Source organism: Anabas testudineus, chromosome 15 (genome assembly GCF_900324465.2).
Source record: "Anabas testudineus chromosome 15, fAnaTes1.2, whole genome shotgun sequence".
NCBI classification, from domain to species: domain Eukaryota; kingdom Metazoa; phylum Chordata; class Actinopteri; order Anabantiformes; family Anabantidae; genus Anabas; species Anabas testudineus.
The window spans coordinates 18,178,183-18,204,580 of record NC_046624.1 but is presented as its reverse complement, the minus strand read 5'-3'; the positions used below and the strand labels follow the sequence as shown (position 1 = coordinate 18,204,580).

The 26,398-nt window shown below is 39.4% G+C and overlaps 1 protein-coding gene across 1 annotated transcript in view; it reads left to right on the top strand.

Annotated features, from left to right (window-relative positions):
• The window catches only part of cdh11 (cadherin 11, type 2, OB-cadherin (osteoblast)), a 72,596-nt gene that overhangs the window by 19,767 nt on the left and 26,431 nt on the right, over positions 1-26,398 (top strand). The window contains exon 2 of the mRNA XM_026354589.2: positions 12,650-12,715. The gene's annotated coding sequence lies outside the window, so the exon portion shown is untranslated. The remainder of the gene's footprint in view (positions 1-12,649; positions 12,716-26,398) is intronic.

Below are 26,398 nucleotides of genomic sequence, written 5' to 3'. Positions count from 1 at the left end.
TTTAATGGCGCACTAAAAATAGGATGGTTTGCCTGAAAATCTGTGAGAGGGGGAACAGGTGTTTACAACCCTAGTGTGTTCTGTCCTGCTTTTCCTCTCCTTAGTGCAGCCTCTCTATGCTTATCTACAGCCGATGACACACCCAGTATCTCTACTCTCTCTCTAGATCCCCTCGAGGCAGTTTAAAGGGATCGGTCTGTATGTGTATGTGTGCACCAGTAGTAGCTCTAGTAGAAACGATGGGGTTATTCATCATCGGCCAAGTCTGTGCAAGTAAGGCAACTACCCTTTCATTCTCTCCATCTTTTTATCCATTTAAATGATGCCTCTGAATAATGTCAGATAAAAGAAAATCCTCTTTAGTTCACTCATCTAAGCTCTTTATTTATTTTTATTTTTTTGTCTTCATCTTACTTGACCTTCTGTAGTCACAGTCGTATTGACAGTGCAATAAAGCACGGCCTGTTGCATTTTACTATTTGTTTAGTTTGTGTTTTATAATATAGAATACAAATGATCAGTGAATGGAGGCCCTATCTGCTGTTCTCCTATTATAAGTCATTCTGGATGAGACTTTTTCTAAGGATGCAAAACTGTAAATTAATTGGTCCATGTGTGAAATCCATATGGGAGGATATTAAAACCAATTATAGCCTCATTTGGGAGACTCCATTTTGCTTGTGTGAACATGCAAATCACAGCTTACACCCTGTCTGATTCTCTCTCAAACACACATGCGTTCACAAATGTAAGTAAATCTCTTAGATCCAAAAAAAAATAAATAAATAAATACCCAACTGTTCGGAGACTTGGATTCTGCTTTAATATCTGCAGAAATTCAGACTCAGGCACACACACGCTGCAGGGCTGCACAGCTCCATTATTTTTCTGAAGTTGGTTTTCAATTCTATGGCTGATGCTTGAGGGTGTGTGTGTGTGTGTGTGTGTGTGTGTGTGTGTGTGTGTGTGTGTGTGTCTGTGTGATTGTGTGATACTGTGATGGGTGAGGGGTGCTTGACAAAGATTGTGACATAAACCATTTATAGTGCTGTCCTAGTGTTTGAGTGGAGGCACATGTGTGCGTGTGATTGCTGTTGACATTAAATACTCTGTGTAGGCTAGTTTGAGGCAGAACAAATACAATGGTGAGAGGAGAGGAGAGCAGGAGAGAGCAGAGCAGAGCAGAGCAGAGCAGAGTAGAGCAGAGCAGAGGAGAGCAGAGGAGAGGAGAGCAGGAGAGAGCAGAGCAGAGCAGAGCAGAGGAGAGCAGAGGAGAGTAGAGTAGAGTAGAGTAGAGGAGAGGAGAGGAGAGGAGAGGAGAGGAGAGTAGAGGAGAGTAGAGTAGAGTAGAGGAGAGGAGAGGAGAGGCTACTGTATTTCCCATAAGTTCCTCTGATTAATAAGAAGTAAAAAAATCCCCTGTGCATTCTCTGCCTTAATGTTTAACCAGCATCAAAAAACATTATTTTCACTTTCAACTCACATATTTATGGCTCAACTAACACAAGCTGTTGTATGAACAACATTACCCACCAAATATAATGACAGAAAAACTACCATGGTGCATTTTTTATATACAAACTGCTCACGAGCTGAATCGGCTGCTGTTGTCGAGAGACGCGATTTGAGGCTTTAATTTAAAACATGCTCAGTCATTTACACGATGGTGGCCTCACATCTGCTGTGTCACCACATGGGGATGGCTTAGGGTTTCCAGGGATGTTACGGATGGTTAACAGGTAGTTAAACATTCACAGCAGCAGAGAAACACAAAGATAAGCCGGACAAAAAGGCGAGCGTAAAGATGGCATAATAGGCAGCCAATTAAGAGGGAAAATCTTTGACACTTGCAGGGTGTTTTATTTTGTCCCGGCTTGTAGTCTTGTGATGACAAATCAGGAAAATCTGAGAAAACAATTAGAAGCAGGGCAGAATAAAAGCGAAGGACACAGGCAGACTGAAGGCAAATGGATTAAACTTTGTACACAAAGCCCCAATTTGTGCCTGGGGCAGTGACATTTTTCATCGTTGTATTCCCCATGACGCTGTCTAGATTGCACAGTTCAAAACATGCCAGTTGATTAATTGGGAGCAATAAAAGGGAACAATTTTCATAATTAAATAGCAAATTGAAAGCAACAATTTTAAGACATAACTGAGGTAAAATACTATAAACAGAGAGTGATAAGTGACAGATAAACAAAAAAGATGGTTAAGAAAACAGGTAGAAATGTAAAACAGTGACTGAGATTGTCCATCTGCTGTTGTTTTACCATTCCAGCAGCACTTAAGAGTCTAATTGATTACCACGACCCCTATTTTCTAACTGCAGTGTCTTCATTGATCTAGTTACTGCTGCCACTGCTCAGCTCTCTCCAAGTGATCCTCCTAGTCATTACTGCCAAGGAGAGGACCACTTCTCTCTGTGGACTAAAAAAATGACTTCAAGGTAAAACGTCAGTCAACTCCTGAGCGATCGCTCCAAAGAGGTTTAACCCAGTCCACTGTGTGTGGGTTCAAATACCTGCGAGACTTTGACATGTGAGCGTGTGTTAAAGACGAACTGCAACACAGTGGTTTGCAAAACTCACTCAAAAGACTGGACTTTAACTTTTAAAGTTATCCCAGCTGCAAGTGCTTCATCATTGGTGGTGACACCTGAAACACAGTGTTCATGTTACAAAGTAATCCACCGTGAAAGTGCACTCGCATGCACGTTTCGGCCACATTGGTTTGCAGAAGAATGTGAACCTGACCCTCCGTTTTCTCAGCATGATTTTTGATGGAGTTCTCTCCCATTTAAAGGAGGATGTTTTGTCTGAGCTGTGAGTTTCTTTTTTTCTTCACACATAGTGAAACCCTGTCTGAGATGTGTGGGTGGTCTTTAATGTAGATTTAAAGCAAATTCAGACAGTTTCCCCAGTTTTGTTTCCCTAATCTAAAGGGATTCAAAATAAACACTGGAAATTACTTGACTGAGTAGGGTTGGATGTTTTTCTGCTTTTGAGAAGCTTTGCGATCAAGTGGCTAAAGTATAAGAACTTGTTTTCACTAACAAATGTAGCATCACTGAAAATATCAGTGGATTTTATTGACAATTTTATGCACTTGTTCTGCCTGGCATACTATAATGGATAATACACAGACTCCCCATACAGCACACACACTTTCCACCAGCAGCAGCCTCATACGTTCTGCTACTTTACCTTGAAATCAATTTCATGTTAGGTCACAGCGTTTGTGTGTCCTCTAGTAGAGGTCGGAACCTGTACCGCTGACTGTGTCTCCTTTCCCAAATTAAAAGACTGCATCACATTTCATACAGCACGCACGCACACACCCACACACACACACACACACACAAAGACAAGCTACAAACACACTAAGCACAGATACACACACCCGCACACAGCACATCGTATTACCGATATAAGGACAAAGCTATTGCAGCTAGCACAAAGAAACTCGATAAGCTTTTAACATTCATTTAGCCTGGACGGCAGGGCTGACTATAGCTATACCAACTAGATCTAATAGCACATACACGGAGAAAGTGAGGGGGGTGAAAGAGATGGATCGAGGCTGACTTTACATTACAAACCTCCTGATAGCACAACATGAGAGAGAGAACCTGCTAAGAGGGGTTGAGAGAGTTGCAGAGGTGGGCAGAGAGACAAAGAGAAGTACAGACTGAGGAAGGAGAAATGGCTAAATATATAACAAGTGGGTTAAAAAAACACAGAGTGTTGTGTTGGTTGTGTAGATCTATTCGACACACGCTCTCACAGTCAATAAAAGTAACACTAAACGAGGGAGATTTGTTTCCAGGTTTACCGTATTGTAACACAGTAAACCATGTTGTTTTAAAGCTTTGATGGCTGTGTTGTGGGCAGGCCGGCTAGCTGATTTCTTTTTCCTTCACAATTAACTCATCCTGCATCCTCTTTTGCAACAGTTCAACATTATGCTGTATAATGAAACTGCTGCAATTTAAGCTTATTTTCACTGAATTATTCAGATTTAAAGTTATAATCGGGCCTCAAAGCTATAATATACGACTTTTAGGCATCAAGCTAGCAGTAGCGTCACACTCTTCTCCATCCAGCCTTCTACACGCTCATCCCAGTCTTAACAAAACTCACTAGTCACTATTTGGAACCATTTTGGTCAATTCTGTAGCTTTAAGCTGAAAACAAACAACCACAACCGCATGTTAAAAACGAGGAGGAAGTATTTCTGTGGCATCAAGATGACAAAGGGCACAAAAGGTACAAATTCCCTGTTGAATTGATAAGAGTTAATACTGCTCACTGTTGTTCAGCTTAGCTTTCCATTACTCAGGCATATGGTGGATATTTTTTGCTGATTTCTCATTGCGACAGGCTTTCAGCGGATCTTAAAATAAACAGCTAAGACGCTGTGAGCCTAGAAAATCACCAGATGTACAGTAACTTTCATATGCCAGTTATTAAGTCTGCATGTTTTTCACGGTGCCAGCTTAGAGCAGGAATCCACATACTGTAGTCTATTGCTGCAGCTTCTCTCTTCCTCTCCCTTCCACTCCTTTTCTCTCCTCTCCCCAGATGCCTTTTAGAGTTGTCATTGGAGAGTGACCTGTATTATCTATCTCTGACTCTCTCTCCCCAGCTCTGCCTCTTTCTCTGTCTGAATGGAGATTTAGATAAGACAGTCTGAGCTGCAAGAGAGCAGCCGCTGAATACCAAGAGACAGACCAAAAGAAAGAGAGAGAGTGTGAGGCCAGAGAGGTGCAGGGAGTCAGAGCCAGATTTACGGAGCCATTTGCACCTTGTTTCAGACTCTGGAGGTTCCTGGGGCTAGAGAGGTTGCTGTTATTTATCAAACGTATTCACCAGGCTCAAAGTGCACTTTGTCATCTAAAACTCGACTTGTCATGAGTGAGCTTCACTCTTCTCCTTTAAAACTTTTGCATTCAGTAGAGGATCTTCATTTGGTTTTGGTTTTCTTTATATGTATTATTCTGTGTGTGTGTTTTTGTGTGTTTAGGAGTGTGAGCTGTTTTAATCTGCTTTAATCTGCATATGGTGCGCGCACACACACACACACAAACACACACACACACACACACACACACACACACACACACACACACACACACACACACACACACACACACACACACACACAGTCCACTATTTAAAATGTCCCCAAGGTGATCGATGAGGTGGTGATGGAAATGTCATCTGCTACTAATACATTTATCATCGCTCATCCAGCCTCATGAATTTCTCCTTTTGGTTTTCAATCATTTTTGCTCTTTTACCATGAGACCATTTGAATGTGGTGATTCATAGGACTGCCAGTGGTTTTCTCTGAGGAGGCAGACTAAGCGTGCAGGCATCCAACCCTCTGACTTGACTCATTAATTAGTGGGCAGGACAATGATACCCTGTCTTTACATGAAACCATGTGATGAAGCGGTAAATAAAGAGCTGGGAGCGCCTGAGATCTCCAATTAGGGATGATCATAAAGAAAACAAATATCTACATAACCACAGTTTTACATCCAACGCAACATGATTGGTATGGGAAAGTCTGTAGAAGACAAAGCTAATTAACACCCGACCAGTCACGATCTAGATGGAATTCAGCTTCAGTTTGTCTAAGAACTAAAAATACCCCTTTTCATTGTTGGGTTATATACTATAAAAAAGCAGTGGAGCAGTAATGTAATATGTTATTGATCCTTGGAAAGGACTCCTCTGTTTTTCTTGTCCCTTCGCCAAACAGGTGAGAACATTAGATCAGCAAGAGAACGGTGTCTGGTAGGGAAAAGATACTCAGAAGGTCACCTGGAGACACAGGTGATTAGTTCTACATGGTAACAGTTGTAAATTGTTGAATGAGAGTGAGTGGCTCAGTATCTTTAGAAATACTTAAAATAAAAACAATTAAAAAATTGGAACCAAATAAAAAGACTATCTTAAAATTATACTAAACATCCTAAAAATGTGAGTAATGTTAGGAAGCTATTTTTATTCTTGATACACAATGTGGTGTGGTGTTTTGCTGGAGTGAGATATTTTTTTGTTAATGCTTCACTTCAAAGAGTAAAACCACAGTGCCAAGCCTGTATCAGGATACAGTTGTGAATAGCTATTATGTATGCAGGTGAGGGTGCATTTACGTGTGAACCACTGTAGGAGTAAGAGAGCGTATCATACAATAATAAACTACCCAAATGAAAATCATTGACAAGTGAGGCAAGTCATAACTGAGTGTGCACTAACATACATAAGCAACCCCTCCGTGCAGAACTGAATATTTAAAAAGCATATTTATTTGCTCTCCTGCCTCCTCCTCTTTATCTACCATCCATCTCCTTCCTCACTCTTTGTCGCTCCTTGTACCCCGATTCCTTCGGTCTCTCTGTCAACTGAAAAGCCGGATATACTGTATCGCTTCCCTCAGTTGCATTGGTGGTAACACATACTTTCATTAACTCTTAACTAAAGACATAATATAGGTTCTTCTCTGTTTTATTTATGCAAATCAGTCTAAGCCACCACATAGTATCCACTGTATACTGTGCGTATTTGTACCTAGAAGGTTGTATAGTACATTTGCTGTCTCCTGGCTCAGGATGTTGCAGTTTTATTTTCCGATCTGCCCTCCCCTCTTTGTTTCTCCATCAGCCTTCCCCATTGGCAAAGATAATCTCCATCGCCGGTTTGTTCTGTCTCTTCTTGTTGGTACACAAAGTTGCACATTATTAGAGAGGTGAGGATGCAGTGCAGTTATTCTGAAATTTACAAACAGCAGGTAGAAATGCAGGGTCTTTGTCGCAATAGCAGAGTAAAAGAATGAAGCCTGTGGTCATTCAGAAGTGATACAAGTGTACAAATATGATCTGTTATTCCACTAGTTATTTATACATATTCACAGTACACATATTCTCCACTCCAGATTAGGTTGCCTTTGCATCATATCCTTGTTGAATCCTAAATTGAGGAAGTTGAGTATTTAAGTTTCCCTATTTTATTTCCATAGTGATAAACATGTAGTGAAGAAACAGTGAATAAACAAGACACAAATGACTAGTTTGTGCAAAAAAACAATCTTGAGGGGCCAAAAAACACTTTTCACCTTAAGGCAATAAAGAAGTTTGTGACCAAGGGAATGCAGAGGGTGAAGACTTGAGGTTTAAATTACATTACAGCTATTTAAAATGGGTAGCTTTTCATAAACGTTGTCTTCCCTAAGGACAGAACTAACTTTACAAGAAATCAATGTGGGAAATACAATGAGCTACAATTTACAATATCATCATAGAAAAAAATGCAGATGGCTCACAGGCTCCAGACACTTATTACCTTTAAATCCCCACAACCTGATGGATCACATGAGTATTCTGCTGGCCTTGTAGACTTTCAATAACACATATCAACTTGCAGTGTCACAGAGAAAGTGAACAGTGGAACTTGTAGCTTTACTTGCCACCTGGTACATGAGTGTATTTCACCAGCTAGCAAATATTAGACATTTTTGAAATGCATGTACATTTATTTGGTCAATAATGTGAACAATTGTTATTCATCAACACTGTTAAACTAATGAATTCATGTCTCTATGAAAGAGAGTAACACTAAATAAATCTAACTCCTCATGTTACACAGTCTTCAGCATCCTACTGTGTTTATTCAGATCAAACTGTTTTAAGAGGCATACATGTCTGTCCGTGACCTTACACCCACACCTGCTGCTCACGTATTCTGCACGTTTAGCAATAACACTGAGCTGTGTTCTCCAGTAGCTGCAGCTTACTTTAATAGTGTAGGAGCACATTTAAATATTAATTTAATTCTGTGTGGTCTTTAAGGAACAAATACTTTAGGGCTTAAAGTTCTCCGTGTGCAGAGTAAAAAATATCTTTATGCTTTACCTCCATTACATACAAAATTTGAAAAATCACTACATGAGAGAGTATAATAATATTATATATACAATTTGGCTTTTTAAAATAAAACAAAGAAACTAAAGACAGAAAGCTCTCATCTCTCAATTGGAAATGAGGGGTATCATACTGGCTTCTATCTTTCAAGCTTATCTAACCGCATAGAGCTATTTCAGAGCATCTGACAGAGAAGCAGGTTATATTTTCAGACGAGGAAGTGGAAAACTACATGACTGTCTACAGTAAGTATTGTAGGAGTAGCACTATTGTGGGAGCAGGATGTCTGAGCTCAAGGATAAAAAATAAGCCTATAGTTACCAGCCAATTCCCTGTAAAATAGCTGCCCGCCACTTGCACCTGCATCTCCTGTGTAGCATTTTATTTTAGACTCAGCAATGAGTCAGAGGAGAGAGAGAGAGGAAGAGGAAGAGGAGGAGGAGGACTGCCTGAAGAAAAAGAAATATATATGAAAGGAATTGGGGAACAAAACAAGTGTCGATACAGTCACATTGTTAAATAGAGTAGGTATTTACAGACTGGTTCCAAATTTGGACAGGTCTCACAAATTCCAGACCCATTTCTTAGGTTTCGACTTTTTTCCACAATGCTTGAATGCGACAGAGATTATAGGTGTGGAAATCATACAGGGAAGTTAAAGCAAAGGGACAATGTGTGTACTGTATGTGTGTGCAGGGACCAGTAGATGGTAACACTTTAGCAGCGTGTTCACATTCATGCAATGAAATGTGCTTGTGGAAATCCCACACACCTGTGAATGCATACGAGCACGTGGATAATCCGGACACAGCTGGGATCCACCAGTGCTTGCCAGCCAATGTGTGTGTGCACATGAGTTTATGCAAATGTGTGCATGTGTGGCTACCAGCTGCACCTACTGCGCTGATCCTCAGAGCCCGCATCATATTGTTTTTGCATCATTTCACTGCAGTTGTGAAGTTAAGTATCAAATTCAAGAACACATGCTCACAGTTATAAGACATTCTCAAATAAACACCCACTCCAATATGGCATGAGATATTATGATTACACACTGCTTGATATCAAACATGTCATTTATAAATTTGATTGTTGTAACACTCATATTTCAGAAAGATGTTAAAATGAAACAAACAAAACAAGCCTCAGAACGACAGGTGCCTCCCCAATAACCATCCATTATTGTCAAGTGGGTCTGCAGAGTCCAAAAACTGTGTGTGAAGGATGACTTCAGGGCCGTGGGATCTGGCCATGATTCTCCATGAAAAGGTCATCTGTTATATTGCCCTACAAAGCCACAGAGCAGTAGCTGTGTGCAGAGTAAAAACGGCTTCAAACTTTAGCCCCCTTACAGACGGAATATGAGAAATTGCTATCGAGAGAAGATCAAATTTGGCTTTTGTCCAGTTTTTGTAAGGTTGAGCTTCCAATTGGCGGCTATCATGGAACAAATCCGAGCATCTTGATTTAGAAACACCAGATTTTAATCCGAGAGAGTGTAATGTGTTTGGATAGAGCTCAGCTAGAGGACTATCATCATAATAATTACTCTGGTCTTACTCCAGCTTCAGGCCTTTTAGCTAATGACAGACACAACACTAATGGCTAGATTTCAAGCTGTCTATTTGCATGTGTGTACATGAGATGCATGCTCAAATATTGTGTGTGTGTGTGTGTCTGTGCATGTGTGTTTGAGAAGATCTGCAGCCCTAACATTTGCAGCCTGGTCCAAAAACATTAAAAAAAATAAAATAAAATCTAATTTTCTGATATTTTCTGCAGCTAAGCTGAGAGATGATGTGTGTAACCTTAAATGACCTCGTTCCCAACAGCTGCAAGCCTCATCATTTCATACCTGCTTTGGCTGTTTTTGTTGAACAGGAGAGAACAGAACTCACATATGTAACAGTATCCACTATACCAATCTTGCAGAATGTAATAAAAGCTGAAGTGCAGGTGTTTTGCCATTGAATGGTAGTAATAGAGAGGCAGCAGTGTGTGCTTGAGTGCTTTCAATGTACAGATCACATCCTAACACACTCTGAAGCACCGTCCTATTAGGTGCCATTAGGGATGCGTGTAGTCATGAATTATAAAAATCGTTCACATATTTTCTCTTGATTATTTTTTATTGTTGAAATGAAACATTCGATTTGTAGGTCCTCCCCATGTTTATTGTGAGAAATGAAGGGAAAAAAAAAACACTTCTCAGATATGAATGCAATTTATCAAAATAAATCAATACAAAATATCATCACTTTCTGAAAGTCGGTGTGCATGCAGTGAAACATGTGTGCAACAGAGCTTTTGGCAGTGGTCTACCAATCAATAGGCTTTTATTTATGCATTGCACATTTGACATGAAAACCAATTCAGACAGTGCTTTATAGTATTGACAGTATTGTTTCAGAGTCCCTCGCAAAACCACAACATAGTGAAATCCATTTTCCCCTCACATAACAAGCTGTCATTTTCTGGTTGGAATGAGCTCAATCGTCTCTGCATACAAAGCAGACAGAGTCTGCTGCAGAATAACAATAATCATAGAACAATAGTGATGGGTATTTCACAGCGACATCGCTAATATCACAAATTAGTGAAGGGCTTCGAGAACATGACTTATTTTTAAACATCTTTGGAGTGTAGACAATGCAGTGTTGATTTTGACATCATGCGCTGCATCGGCATCTGTTGTTACAGATAAAAATCTATTTTCTTTTTCTTCTTTAACGAGGTGAAAGGAGCCAGAGTTCTCCACATACAAAGCAGGTCAATCTGCTCCATGTTAATAATGACAGTATAATTATTAGCAAGTTTAAATAGTAACGATATGTTGCTCTGCTGCTGCCGAAGGTGTTTGCAGCACCGTAAATTGTGCTAAGAACTGTGACAATTCGGGTGATGCTGTAAACGTGCATTGCTGCTGTTTTCTTGTTAGATATTTTAGGAAAGTCAAGATCTATCATATGTACAGATTGTGAAAATGTACACAATACAGTACAATGCTGGTCGCCAATTCTTTTTGTGTATACTTATAATATCTTTATAATATAATATAATAGTAAAGTTTTGTTTGTGCTGGAGGAGAGTGAGTTTGAACAAAACGAGACATTTCAAGGCACAAAAGTCTCACATGTAGTTGTGAAAATATAAAATGTCTTTGGCTTGTGTCTTTTACCAGAGACGAAACAGATATAAAATTTCTTACAATATTTTTTCCCATTAAAGCTACTCGCTAGGCGCCGATTTTAGCTGCTGTAGAAAAATGGAGGGAAGTTAAATTATTAGAGTCCTGCTTCTTGGAGCCTCTCACTGTAGAAAGATCTGAATAAAAGAGATGTGATCCAGAAGATAAAGGCAGTTTTTGGCCTTTTGATATTTAACCATTATGTGTTTTAAAATACCTCCCTCTGAATATTTTTCTTTATCTCTTGACTCATGTGTCATTCCACCCACATAATTACTGGATGGAAGGAAACACTTTCTTATGTTGCTGGACTGCTTTCTTCTGTTTTTGCCCTCATTCACCCGGTGGAGGCTTGCACAAATCAAAGATTTTCATTTTCAGTAACGCCCTGCTTCACGCTTACGCAGGGGAGCTGCTCTGTACAACCACTCAACACCACCACAGGCCCTATGCCACTCCATTGGGACTAGCTAGGGTTAAGTAGCTTGCTTAAGGGCTTCTCGATGGTAGTAACTGATGGAAGTGAGAGCATGTCCTGTTCATTTCCCTGCCCTGATAAGGCCCCAGGTGATCTGGGAATGCAATGGAAACAGCAGTGGCTTTTGTTACAACTCTGAAAACAATTTATGCCCAGATCTAATCTGATCTTTGAAAGAAACATCACGGTTAAATTTACTACTCTCAGTTCCTGCTCATAGTGACATAGGCAGTAGCTGGACACGTGTTGTCTGACATAACACATACCAATTATTTGATTTTAACAAGCTGTTCTTGTTTTCTGTCCCACTAACATATACACATTACACATGCTGTAAATAATTGACTGTGATGACTCAAGGTTTTTCTCTATTGTGACTAAATGTGGCTTAATAGACCAAACTGAGAAGGCAATTTTAAAAATAAACTGGCTGTAGGCTGCACTGTACATCCAGGAGGCGGTTTGGCGAATTTGCAGCAGTTTCTGGCAAAGTAAACACATGATTTACATATCTATTACTTACTATTATTATTCTATACACTCCACACGTGCACTTTCATAGTGTAGCTGTTATGAATGTCGAGTCAAATGCAGTAAATTTGGGAAGAAAGTGGAACTGTGACGGCCGGCTGCTGCCTTTGTTGATGATGCTGTTTGGTGGGTTGAAGACAAGTTGGAAATTCATTATCAAAACTTAAGAAAGGTGGATTAAAAGGAGTGTCTGACAGCTTTGCGTGCATTTGAAGGTTACAAGAGGTTTGTTTGTGTAGTTGCTAGTGTTTACATTTGCATAAGATGCTATTTTAGGTATTCTGAATAGTGCTCTTTATCAAAAAGCTTATGTCATTTCTACTCTCGACTTCATTTGTTTGCTGTTTTTGTTTTATTTTCTGCTATAAATATTCTGCGATAAACAAGCCACACAAACCATTTCCCCAGCATGATTACATGCAGTACATTTAATTAACACATATCCAATTACATGATGTACATTAGTTTCATTTCCTCTTTTGTACATGTGATAAATCTAAATCCCCTCTCCTCTTTCTCTCAGGCAGATCTGTGTCACCGTGCAGAGGAGAAAACCCTCATCTTATCTGACACCAGTAATGAGCTAAAGGTGCGTTCGACCGTTTATTTTTTCCTATGCCACTTGGTCCTATGTGTGTGTTTATGTTTTTGGGGGGCAATAAAAAGGCCTGTGAATTGGCATTGACACACCAGCCCCACTAGACTGTTTAGCATTCTGTTAAACTGACTCCCTGCTTGAAACCGAAATAGAGCCCGATTAAGAGTGATGGTTGAAAGCACACCGTTTCCTGAGAGCTTTATCTCGATTTCTTTTTTTGCTTTTAATAAATATGAGTATTTCCTTTGTTTATTTCTTTCCTCTCTTCATTCGTCATAAAGACATTGTGCTGCCTTTGCCTCCGTCTCCCTCAGTAATGATCTCTGTCCTTCACAGTTAATAGGGAATCATTCACAATTGTTTAGCTTGTATTTGCCTACAGCAGCTTATTTAATATGTCTTGTAAAAATGCATATTTAATATGATCTCATGCCCAAAAATGTGGATTACAATGCATTTGCCCTCTGGGCACGTGTTCCCAAAGTCACCGTATCACGCACCTCACATCTTCCATACTAAGCACTTTTTCCATTCGCCTGGAAAAAGTTGAATAGATTAAAGGCAGATCTAATCGATCCTGAGTGTGCTTATCAGTGGCTAGCAGCCTGACGAGCCGATTTCAGAACAGCATAGTCTAATCCTTCAACTGCAGGCTAGAAACTGGAAAAAGACAAATAGGTAAAAGACTCACAGACAGTGGGTCAGACGCTCCTGTCTGAACAACAGTAAAAAAACAAATCATAGAATAGTTTTGATTCATTCTGTTGGGTGTGTCACCAGCGAAGGTGGCAGACGAGCAAATTATTACACTGATTCAAGCAATATATTCAAAAATACACTTCATGATGTAGGATACTAACAACAGTAATTAGAAAATAAACTCTTCCAGTACCAGGCTTGGTATGTCAAATGCCTATTTGCCTATATTTATATATATTCTTCTCCTGATGGGACACTGTGATGTTGTCCTTTAAAAACCCACATCAGTTAGACATAAACGATCACTTAAACTCTTCCTCCATCTCTTTTTGCCTGGATTAAACATGAACTGTGTCATCATTGGCATCTATTGATTCTTGGTTTAACCATGCTGTGTGCTGATTGGATGTTTAACCCTTTGACCTTCAAACCAAGATTTGCACACATCCCGTAATAGGATGCATTCACCGAGGTGCCCTGCTATGTCACTGTGACAACACTGTGGCAGGGAAACTGAGATTCTGAGTGTTATAGCTTCGTAGAAAAAGATAAAGGAACAAATGTGCTTCTCTGAGCCCATCTCGGGTCACACCATCCCTCTCTCCATGTCTCTGTCTGTCACTCAGTGCTCATCACTACCTCTCTTTCTTAGATTAGTGTCTTCTCCTTTTGGCCTATTCCTTCTAAAAGAAAGCAACACGTTTATTATCCTGTGTGCGGCCGTGTGTGCATGAATGCAGCAGCCTCTGGGCTATATTTCTCAGTTATTTCACCAGTTCCACAATTGAAGGCAGCAGGAGGGCATTAGAACTCACCCCTATTTTCTCTCTTTCTGTTTTTTTTCTTTATGATAAGGGAAGATAGTTCCTAAAGTACGCTCTATTTCAGTTTACAAGCAGTGCAGCCACAGAGCTTTGTCTTACCCAAAGGCTTGAGGCTTGGTTGAATTAATCTTGTCTGGCGGCAGAGCTGCAAACTTTAGCTGCACAATCCTCTAGTTTCAGGTTGAGTGAAACACACTTGACATCCTAGTAGTTGCAGCAGAATGTGAAGAATTAGTTCGCATTTGTCTCCAATACCAGTTAACTTCACTTGAGAAGTTCTGCTGTTGCTACATAACTGCTCGAGCTTTGTTTACATGCAGATCATGCACACAGTATTTCTTTTTACTTGCGTGCTGATTTTGCATGCATTAATTACAACAAATGTAATGCTTACAGCAGCATCATTGCAGATTAAGTTTAGCTGCAGTGAAACAATTCCAAAATGAGATATTGAAGGGAGATTTATCTTGTAACTATAATGTTTTTCTGCCAAAGGTTTATGTTGAAACATATAAAAAATCTAACTTTTCTGATTAACAAGTGATCAGATCTACTGTGTGTAAGACACTTAAATAGTGGGTTTATCAATTCATGATTTCTCTTCTCTGGATTTGTGACTTATTTGTTTTGCATTTATGGGTATTCCTGCTTAGTCTGGAGCACACTGGAATCCGTTTTAGAAGATAATAATTATCTGATAAGAAACATGTGCACAGAGCTGCACTAGCATAATCAAACAGGGACCAAAGCTAGACACCAGGTCTGACTGACACACGGAGCATTTCATGGGATCCTTTGTTCTAATCAAGTCTGTGTTACAACACACATTGTCTTTAAAGGAAACTAGTAAAAGTTCAAGCTTTGTTTAATGCCACATTGCCAGTGTGGCATTATAGGAATTATGTCCTTAACCTACAGGAAAATGTCTGACATTTGTAAAACATTACAAACTTGGTGCAACATTGAATCTTAACACAATAAGCAGAAAATGCCAAGTGCAGCAGTTTCCTGTGTGTGCAGCATTAACACCTAAAGTCAGTGGAGGGTGCAACACAGTGCTGATGCCCCTTTCTCGCCAGTGTAAAGTAGACTAGAAAAATGCTGTTAAAACCTGTAAACTATCAGGCTCATATATTGTTAAACATGTGACACTGATGGGTGTCTGGGAGGACAGATAAGGAGCAGGAATTAGGGAGGAGAAGATTCTCTTTCCAGGGATTTACAGAAACACACGCTGAGTGAGTTTTAATGCCCTCTACTAGTATTGATTACCCAGCAGTCTGACTGATTGAGAGCCAGATATAGAAAAGCACGCATCAATAAAATACTCTAGAAAACCTGGGGAGAGTTTTAAAGGCGCTGTCCATTCCCACCCACACATTAATACACACATTACCATCCAATTAAATTATTTCAGAAATCAACTGAGAACAATATTGACACCTCAGAAGTTCAAAAGCAGACACATACAAACCAAATTAAACTGTAGAAAACCTCAGCACATCTGCTCTTGAGGGGACATACAAATCCGAAAGAATGCACTGACCACCTGCTTGTGTCTGATCGGGGTGTTTGTAACTCATTTACAGACTTCGTTGTGCTCCCATCCCCATCCATCTTCTGACGCTGTCCTAACAGGATATAGCACAGGCCGGAGTTTGTTAGGAACACTATGACCGTAGTGCAACAGAAACCAGCAGTGGCGGTGATTAATCAGTTGTGTATGCTGCAAAACTGATACCTGAAGAATGTGAGGCAAATTAAAAGAACTGGTAACAGGTGGTGAGGATGGCAGATGGGTGGATAAATGATTTAAAAAGAAGTAAAAGCTACATATCAAACCTTTACCAGAACCTGCATGGATAGAAAATGACCGCTTTCTTGCTGCCCCACACTACTATCACTTCTCCAACATCACTTAAAGGCACCAGAAACATGTCACTTCAAATGCTGTCTTCAAAACTGACTGTGGCTTTGATGCTTTCGCTCCCGTCTTTGGATGTCCTTGATAATGTTGGCAATGCACTGGTTTAAAGTTAAAGTACAACTGCACTCAATTATATACTACTGGTGTCATTCTGAATTAGAACATCAGCTTAATGTTTAAAATGAGTATGAGGTACTGTAAATTAGAGACAGAATCTGTCAGCTTTAGATAACTTTCAACTGCACATAAAATCCAATGTGAGGGAGTGGGAGTTTTTTTTTTTTTTTTTTTTTTCTTGATGGCACAGTAAGTGAGCAATGATGAAACTATTGTGTGGAATGATGCACTTACTAAATGGCATAATTGCAGTCTCATTTCATAAAATATCTACCAAGTTGAAATCTTTCCTCTGACAGAGCAAGCGCTGGCATTAAATTAAAATTTACAATTGAATGCCACTGCAATTTCTTTGCCATTTTAATGCACCAGGTAGCTTCAAAGACCAGCAAATTCAACTGAGTAACTGAAAATGTTGAGTGCCTTTAAACTCCCAAAAAGAGATAAAAGGCAAAACATCTGACGTGGTAATTCAGCTTTTTTAGGAGAGTGATAAGATGTTTGATACACTTTGTATCTCTATTTAACATCTTTCCACAGAAATAAAAGTTGAATGTTTCATTTGGCAAAAAATGGCAAACCTGTAACGTCTAATTTAACCAATGGGGTGCACTTCTTTTTGATTTTGGGTAAACATCTGTCCTAGATGTTTTCTTCTAAAGTGGCTACACAGGTGATAGTATGAAATCATGAGTGGTGAAATCAGGTAAGAGTGTTTCAAAGGTTTTGAATATAAAAGCTCAATAATATTCTATCAGGAGAAAATGGCATTTCAGAATGGATAGAAATTACTTTTGAGGGCTCAACGGATGCAAGATATGGAGTTATCCTCCAATATGAGATTAGAGGCTTGGTTTGATCAACCAAGCCAACTGCCACAAAACCACCTGCACTGGATTTCCTTGAGGACTCCAAAAACAATATGTGACCTGAATGTGTCTTTATTTCGCTCTGTTTTGTTCGGTTCGGCCCTCTTTTGTTACTCAGTCATCACATTCAACTAAGTTGCATATTCGTAAATCGAATGTAAAAAATGTGTTTGCTGTGATTACCATGCAACATAAACCCCAAAAATCCTGCAAGGAATCAGAAAAAGGGTGAAGAAACAGTAAAATGAAAGGGATTCTAGTACAGAGAGGGTTCAACAGGAGAAGGATGTGGAAGAGGAGGAAGATGAGATGCAAATACGGATGATGGTTAACAGCAGAATGAGAGCAGCAAGACACCAACAGAGAATGGGAGAAAGTAAAAGTGGAAATCAGGAGGAAGCAGAGAGAATGTCAGAAGGCAGAGATACTGAAATACAGACATAGTGGGGGAAAAAAACAACAACTGTAAGCCCCCGAGGATTAACTCTCTCATTTCTGTATGGGGAAGAATGGAAAAAGAGGATTTCCACCTCCTATCCTCTCAGCATCCCTTTGATATCTCTCTCTCCCTCTCTTTCTGTCTCATATTCTAATATCTTTAGTCTCTATTCATCATGTTGGAACAGACTCACTGATCTCACTAAAGCATGAACACACATGGCTAACCTAGCTGGACACAAGTCTCTCTCTGTTGCTCTCTTTCTCTCCCCGCCCCCCAAGTGCTTTGTAATTTGGGTTGGTCGCTTCATTTCTGTATCGGTATCAACCTTTATTTATCTCCTCATAATTTCAGTTGTTTGTGGTGGACTTGAATGTGGCATTTGTTCTTTTTATACCTGCCTCTTTCCTCTCCATCTGCAGAGGTATTTGCAGCTGTCTAACTGTTGCATGGGGCTAATAACACACAACAGCGCTCATCATTGCTGTGGTCGGTTTAACGAGCTTTGCTAATAAGATGAACGAGCTTCCTGCTGATCAGTTAATGCCACATTCGCAGGCCCTCTGCGGTGTAGTGATTGACAGTTTCCACAATGTACATGAGAAAACACTGACCTTAGAGTTAACTGAATGTCATTTTCAAGTCCAGATTATGCTGGCAAAGCCGAACGCACGCACACTCCGTATTAAGTTTTCTAATAAAACCTACACACGGACACATATGTTTTCTTGTCTTAACAGACTTTAGATTTATTCCATCCATTATTTCTCATTTAATCTTTTAAATGACTCTATAGTTCCACATACAGCTAAACATGCATTGTCTAATAATAATTTGCATTACTATATGTTCTTTTTATAACCTGTGTTTTGAAAATGCTACACAAATCGCTTTTATCTTTAGCTTCTAACGTGGACTTAACGAAAAAAACATTCAGTATGACCACTCCTAGCATAACATTTCCTACATGTTTGAGAAAAATACTTTTTCACCGCTGTAGCGTGAAGAGAAAGAATCTCAACTAAATGTTTAGTACAGTTTACTTCTTCATGTTATTGTGGTTATAAAAACTTGGCAGGTAATGATGACAGTGACTAATTAACACTCTTGCTTAAGGCCTCATTTGTTGATTGGCACTGCTGCTAAATGGATGTCCAATCTAATATTTTGGACATTTTCATGCTCAGCTATAACGTCATCTGGCTGTGCCCAAATGTTGTTTATCCTGACAACAATCTATACCAGCACTAGAAACAAACAACGGGTCCAAGCAGAAGAATCTGAATTCTCACCACGTCCACATATCTTATAACCCTTTTTGTGTTTTATGCATTTTTAAAGACATAAGATGCGACATAGCTTCCACTGTACTCATGACAACCTCAGAGACTTTACTGCACCGGTATAAATCCTTCTTTATGTTTGCTTTATATCTCCATTATTTATTTGTTTTTTGTGGTTGTGTGGTCACGCTCTTTTTCTCTCTATACTGCCTTCCATCGTTTCTCTGTGGTCGTCTGTCCCTCCTCCCCAAGCCTTTAAGAATCTCAAGTATTTTATTTTTCCTTTAGCCTCAAATCAATTCCAGACGCCACCGTTTCCTGTTCACCCCCTCGAACTCTTTCTTTCTCTGCCTCCCTTAAGGGCTATAGACCAAAACCACACACACACGCACACACACATAGAAATGGAGTGAGTAAGACAGAGTGAGCAGGAGCTATAGAGAATCTCAGGTTTTGCTTGCTTTTCCACAGAAAAAAAATCCTCAAACTTTCCTCCCTCCTCCACTTCTGTTCCAGGAAACATGCGTGTTTGTGTGTGCCTGTCTTTTCCTCTTTGACTGAGCTGCATCTTTTCTCCGTGATGCTTCTCCATTACTTTTCCTTCTTCTGTGTCTGTCTTGGAACATTTCCTGCCATACTCATCTGTCTTTTTATCTCACAGATTAAAAGGTGCAGTGACAGTGTCATGAATCTCTTGTGATGGAGTATGTGTGCGTGCCTGTGAACTCTGAACCTCTGCAGATGTCCTCAATGAGTTGGTTTTGAAGTACTTCATTCATTAACCATGTGTAGATGTGTAGGCGCATGAAGAAGAAGACAGGGTGATTGAGTCTGGACGTCTCTGAAAGCAGTGTAAGAAACTGTCTGGCTGCGCTTAGTGGTCACGAGTCATTTCTCAATGTGAGAGATAAAAAGTAAAATGGGATGAACAAGAACGAAAAAAACCTGTGATCTTCTGCAGCACCATGTGATTATCCATATTCATTTTACATTCCTAAGTATATTCTTAAAGTATTCTGCAGTAATTACAGTGTCATTCTAACACTGTAATGCAAAGCTATAATTGCTATGATGGATCCTGCTGGACTGACAAAAAAGGAGAAAATTTATAAAAAAGAGCAGGAAACGGGAAAAAAAAGGAAGAACACATAAACAACAGAAAGGGGGAAGGAACAACGAGTGCAAGATAGACAGTCATAATTAAAAGTTCCAGTTAATTAAGGATGCCCTTAAACGCCACATTCATAATGTTTCTATTTAAGTCAGTAAGTCAATTTGAACATAGTTGTTCGTAAAAGACCTTTACACCACATTGCCTCTTCTTTTTTAATTGTCGCACTTTTAATTCTTGCTGGCCATTTCGGAGATTAGTCAGCATAATTAACTGTGAACATCCCTAATGTGGAGTCGGTCTTTCCAATTGTCAAGAGTGAAAGGCCTATTAGTCACAAAGTTAAAACCCAAGAATAGGGCATTCCCATGCAAAGCAACAGCCAATAACAGTGGTCAGCAGGCTAATTGGAGCTACATTGTTTTGTTTCAGGCTTAACTGCATCTCATCAGCTCGCCCGTTGTTTTACTGTCTGTTATGGCGGCTCATTTGGAAGAGCACACAGAGCGGATTGGTCGGCCATCAACTTGTTTTCAGCCCGGATGATTTCTTTAGAAATTTAAAGGCCAAATCAGAAATAGCAGAGTGACGCACCCTGCTGAAGCATGGAAATAACATATTTTACTTCACTCCTACATTTCTGTGAACACTATAGTGGAATAGACCTTTACTGGTTGTCTCTTGCAACCAAGCTGAGCTTTGATGAATGCATGATGTGAAATTATGTGGCAGCTGTCTTTATAGGGTGAATCACGGTCACAGTGACATAAAACCCCAAAGAATACTGGCCCTAGCATCTGTTAAAAGGCAGAAACATGTTTGCCAAATGATTTTAAAAAGCCATCTCTGTCTCATTAGGAGAAAAAAATGTTCTGATTGCACATAATTTACCACAAATTGCATATTATTTCCATACAAATTAGTGTGATTCTCAGTAATTGAGGATGCTAATCAAAATGAGCAAAACAAAAATGTTCTCAAAATACACACGTAAACTGAGTTTATTTTCATGAAATAAAGTGCTTTAAACAGAATGATTTCGCTGTGTGAACAATGACAGAGTTAATTAGATGCTAGTTGACTGAATACAGCAAATAGAAGTTTGTGTGTGCTGTCAGCACATTGTCTGTCTGCATCATTATCTGCTTTGTTTACTTAGCATTTCTTAAATTAACAAAACATGGCACAGATTTTCTGTTGTGCCACTAGCAATGTTGTAGAAAATACTAATTTAGCTTCCTAAATTGTAGTAATGTTATCATTAATCTGATAAAAGTCATTGTGTCCCAAACCATGTATAAAGTATGCCTTCTTTGTAATGGAGAGAGTAATGTCCATATCACCACCCGTTCAGATGGAGAAAGCAGAACTAGGATGTTTTCAACATGTATTATACTATCATACCTGTTCCTGAACTGACCTGGACTGACTCAGGTAAAAGTTTAAATGTAAATAGATTTAGTCTTGACTTGTCTCTTTCACTCTTGTCCTCATAATTTCTGTCATGGTCGACACCCTGACAAAGACGAACTTGTGGGAAAGCATTATAAGAAAGTGCACAATCATGAGATTACATAATAATTGCATTTAGTAATACATAGTACTTAGATTTCCATATTCTGAACATTAAACAGCAGTAGAACTTCTGTACTTAATTCCCTTTCATGTAGGATACTAATGATGCAGATTAGAGATACTACTACATGAAGAAACTCTGTGTGCGTGTTAACAGCAGACGTGGGGTCTTGTGGGTGGTAATTAGCACCTCAATTTCACTAATGGCTTAACAGGAATCAGCAACCTCTACACACCCACGCACACATTCATAACACACAGAACACAGACATTGAAACATGCAAACATACACACACTGCAAAGTCGAACTTTGCAGTAACTGTGCTGCTAGCCTCTCATTAATACCTATTTTCGTGAGTGCTGAGAAAGCGTTGCTTGTTCTTTGTAATCACTTTAGCACACTCACACACACATATGCACACACACACATTCGCCTATTAGTTTCTCTAATTGAAAGGCAATTAAGCCCCAGGTTTCATGGTGTGAGCTAAATGCTGGGTATCCGTTTTCAGCACCACTCTGTTTTTTAAGCTTTTAACAGACCACAAAGAGCCGACCACTGAAACAAGACACCCTAAGTGAACCTTAATACACCAATTCTCTTTCCGTCTGTACATGTGTCTTTTAGCTTTCTGTGTCCCACTGTGAAATCCTTGGTCCTGGATTCTTTTTTACACAATATTAACATTTATGATAACTACAGTCATGACAATAGCTACTTATCAAGTCTATATTTTATGATAGTATAGTAATCGCTTCATACAAGCAGATGCAAACATACATAATATATACTAAAATCTAAAGCTCAAATGTGTCAAATTCACTTTACAGCCATTGGACTTTAACATGACCACATTTCATCTCTTTCTCCCTTATTTCTCTTGCTCTCCTGCTGCTTCTCTTCATCCATCCCTCATAATATTCAAATCTCTCTTTGCAGAATAATCATTTGAAGGAATCAGACATTTAAAAAATGAAGAGAAAAAAACCCTTACAGTCTAAAGCTTTGCATCTACAGCTGAGTAGCTCACAGATTTGTTTTGGGTGAGTAGGAATGGATTTCTACTGTAAGAGAAATTTTTATGTTAAACCTCACATGACCCCTTTTCTCATCCCAGCACAAGCATGGGCAAAAATACCACATCTGTTTCAAATGGCGTTTAGGGTTATAGAGTTGTCGTATGGCTGAAAGAGTCTATGTGTGAATGAGCGGTTTCAAGCTTGATCCTGGTTATAGCAATTCGTAGCATGCTTGTAGTGTCCTTGAGTCCAGAGGCAGAATTACAAACCTATACCGAGTAGCTTACTGTAAACGACTCCAGCTAAGTACACCTTTCAATCAGAGCAGCGATCGCCTTCCTCCATCTTGATGCAGGAAGCAGGGTAAGTTTATCATACAAAATGCTAATCCAATACTAGAAAAAACAGTTTGTTAATTGTTTTAAATAAATGTAACTTCAAAACGAGGCAGTGGCCTGTAATTCTCTGGTGCACCGCGTGTTCATGGTAGAGCACACTCACCACTGTGCCAAAAGAAATGACACCAGTGTAGCAGGAACAAGCGATGATACAGTGGCTATGTGAACACAGAAGGGACAAGTGTCGCCTTCAGGCTGCACTGAGGGAACAAACAACACATTACACATCAATTTCCTGTTCGTGTCGGCCACTTAGTTATTTCAAACATCATCCTTAAGATTCATGGCCTGGGGACGGTTGATATTCACCTTGGTCAGTTCAGAACAGAAATGGCAAACTGGCTTTGCATGAGTCAGCGTTTTAACTGTGTAACCGACAGCCATGACGAGCTAAAACTCTGATCAAAAACTATCACTGTCGAAAAATCCACTTTCCCACTGTTTACATCAGTCAACATTCATTATCTTAACACAGATTGTTGTGAAGATCCACCTTTGAGCCATAATTGCTTTATGAAGAAAAACAAACAACACCTGACAAAGTTAAATTATTGCATAATAATCACTGGAGGGTTTGTTGTGTAAATGACGGCAGGGATGAGATGGAAACATATCAGATATTCAACATCAGGCTTTGTCTGCACAGAGTCTTACATCAAACACACCCCTATCTCTCCAACATACATTATTCCTTTTGTACACATTGTGCAGACAAGGTATAGTGAGATCACTGTTTGCTTATACACATCCTTGACTCGGGCAATATAAGTAGAAAAGTAGAACACAGTGAGCTATATACACACAAAATCACACACTGTGCAGAGGTAGACAGGGATATATATCACATTCGTATATGAATGAATCACCTTTATTACTACTGACCTCTAGAGATATGAGACAGAGAAAGTTTGAGCGAGGGGGGTGGGCATGGTCTTCTCTGTATAGTTCTCAGGTATTTTCCAACGTTATTTTAACGGCTGCTGCTGGTGGTTTGGCTCGGCGAGTAGAGATGGAAATAAAGGCACAGTCCAAACAGAGACACCGACAGAGGGAGTGCTGAAAGGAGGAATGGCACAGGGAGGGATAGAGAGAGGCAGAGATAAAGTGAGAGCTCTAGAAAGAGAGAGAACAAAACAACAAAACAGCTGTCACAGTCGTTAAATGGTCGACTTTCAGAGACTAGCCTCCCACACGTCCAGGACACAGACGGGGAAACAGTAAAAGGCATCATGGTGGTGGAAATGATAATTCCAGTGATTTTGGGGAGTACAGTTTAATCAAGTTTACTGAACTCCATGTTTCAGGTTCCATTTTGACCTGGAAAGGGAACAGTAGTATCTGAACTATTTCACTGAATATAGTCTCAATACTGTGTTGATTTAAGTAATGATTGCATTTCTGTGCATCAAACATGACGTATGTTGTGGCTGTTTCCGTGATGTAGAGGCTTGTTTAGTTTTACACAATGAAACTAACTACAGAAATTAAACCACATCACATACATGTGATTTTGCAGCTCTACATGAAATGCAAAATATGGATTGAAGAAGTAGACTGTTAGCTAAAATAGAAATAGAGGTATTGTCTCCATTTATTCACAGTTGGTGGATCACTCCTACTGTATGTGCTATGTTCCGGTTCTGGAGATAATCACTGTGATTGCAGCTGGGCAGCCATTACAGCTATTCTGACTAAGGAGGCACAGCATGAGACACAGTCAAAGAGGGAGAGAAAGAAAGAGAGGATGCCAAGAAAAGAAATGCATTTTCAACCAACATGTATTTACCTACTCAAACTACGTTTCACTGTAGGCCCAGATTCTCTGATAAATATGATTAGTGTAACTGTTCGCTAATCATTGTGCTCCACATTGTTAGGTTCTGGTGCACAGTAAACGACAGAAAGATGAAGGATATTACGGGAGTGATTCCAACTCTTAGCCATCAGTCAATATTCTTTCAAATACACTTGGGAGTTTGCCACACTCACCAGCTCAATAAATGGAAATAGTAGTAGGAACCTGCTTTTGTACACAAACTAATGTGAAGATACAAACGGACACATGCATGTGGTGTGATTGGTCCGTTAGTGAGGATATGTGAGGAGGACTTGTCACACAGATTTTTTATTTTTTTTAACCTTACTACTCTGACCGCTGTGTGACACACACGCACACAGTCAATGAATGAATCAATGTATCACAGTAGTCTAGTCCGACACTTGACTCATGGATTCACAGCAGCTCTAAAAGCCCAAGGGAATAGTGAGCGCGCGCACACACACACACACACACACACGCTGTTCACTATTCTAATCTTGAGTCATGTATTCAGACAGATGAAGTGGTCAGGCCAAAAGGCATGCTCACCCTGGGGAGTCATTATCAGTAACTGCGTGCATGTGTGTGTGTCTGTGTGTGTGTCAGAAAAGAACTCACTCACCAAATGCATAAAAAATCCTGATTGGATAGAAAATTTAAACCGTGTTTTCATTTACTGATCTTCTTTTTGAAGATAAATGTCTAACTATCGCTTCTTATGACATTGGGGTGATTTTACTGTCATCAAGCAAGTCACAGTATCATATTCACAGCCCCACCTCTGCACACCGCCATCAATCAATTTTGTTTTTGTTGTTTTTATGTGTTTTGACTTGACAGTGTTCAAGCCAAACATCAGATAACTGGTAGCAGGGTACTGAGATTTTGGTGAAAGCAATTTATTTTGGACTGGTTTTATTTTTACTTGTTAAAGTTGGCATTTAATTTGACATGTAAATGACAGTTTGAGAGCTTGCTAATAGATTCTGCATAGCAGGTGTCAACTTATTGCTCTACAAGTGAAGACCAGAGTTTATAATTGTTTTGGTGTTGTTGTTGTTCTTACGAATTCTTTCAAGTTTTTGCTCAGTCGCTGATTTCAAAATTCAAAAATTTCACCTGCAAGTGACAACTTCCAAGAATAGATATTCTTGTTTTTTTTTTGGTTTGTTTGTTGTTGTTTTTTTTTTTTTTTTTTTGTATTGCTTTTATTTTCTTGTTATAAATTGTCAACCCAGATAATCATTCAGACAGTAGCAGCCCCCTACAGATGCTGTTAGTGGTGTCTCGTTGTTTTGAAGTTAAATTTAGGCAAATACAGTTCAGGGTGAATTAGAAATATTAATGAAAAGTCTCACATATTGTTTCCCTTCTTCTCTTTTCCCTCACTACTGCTTCAGTCTTCACTGTTCCACTTTGTCAAGGATTTTCTCTTACATGCTTTATTTCTGCACAAGGTGATTTCAGTTTAGTCCCAGACATGTTGTGGTAAGCAGTGGCAAAGACAAAACAGCTTTGAGGCTTATACAGATAAATGGCAGACAGTTGCAGACATCAATATGCATACACAAACAGATTCGGATTTCAATAAGA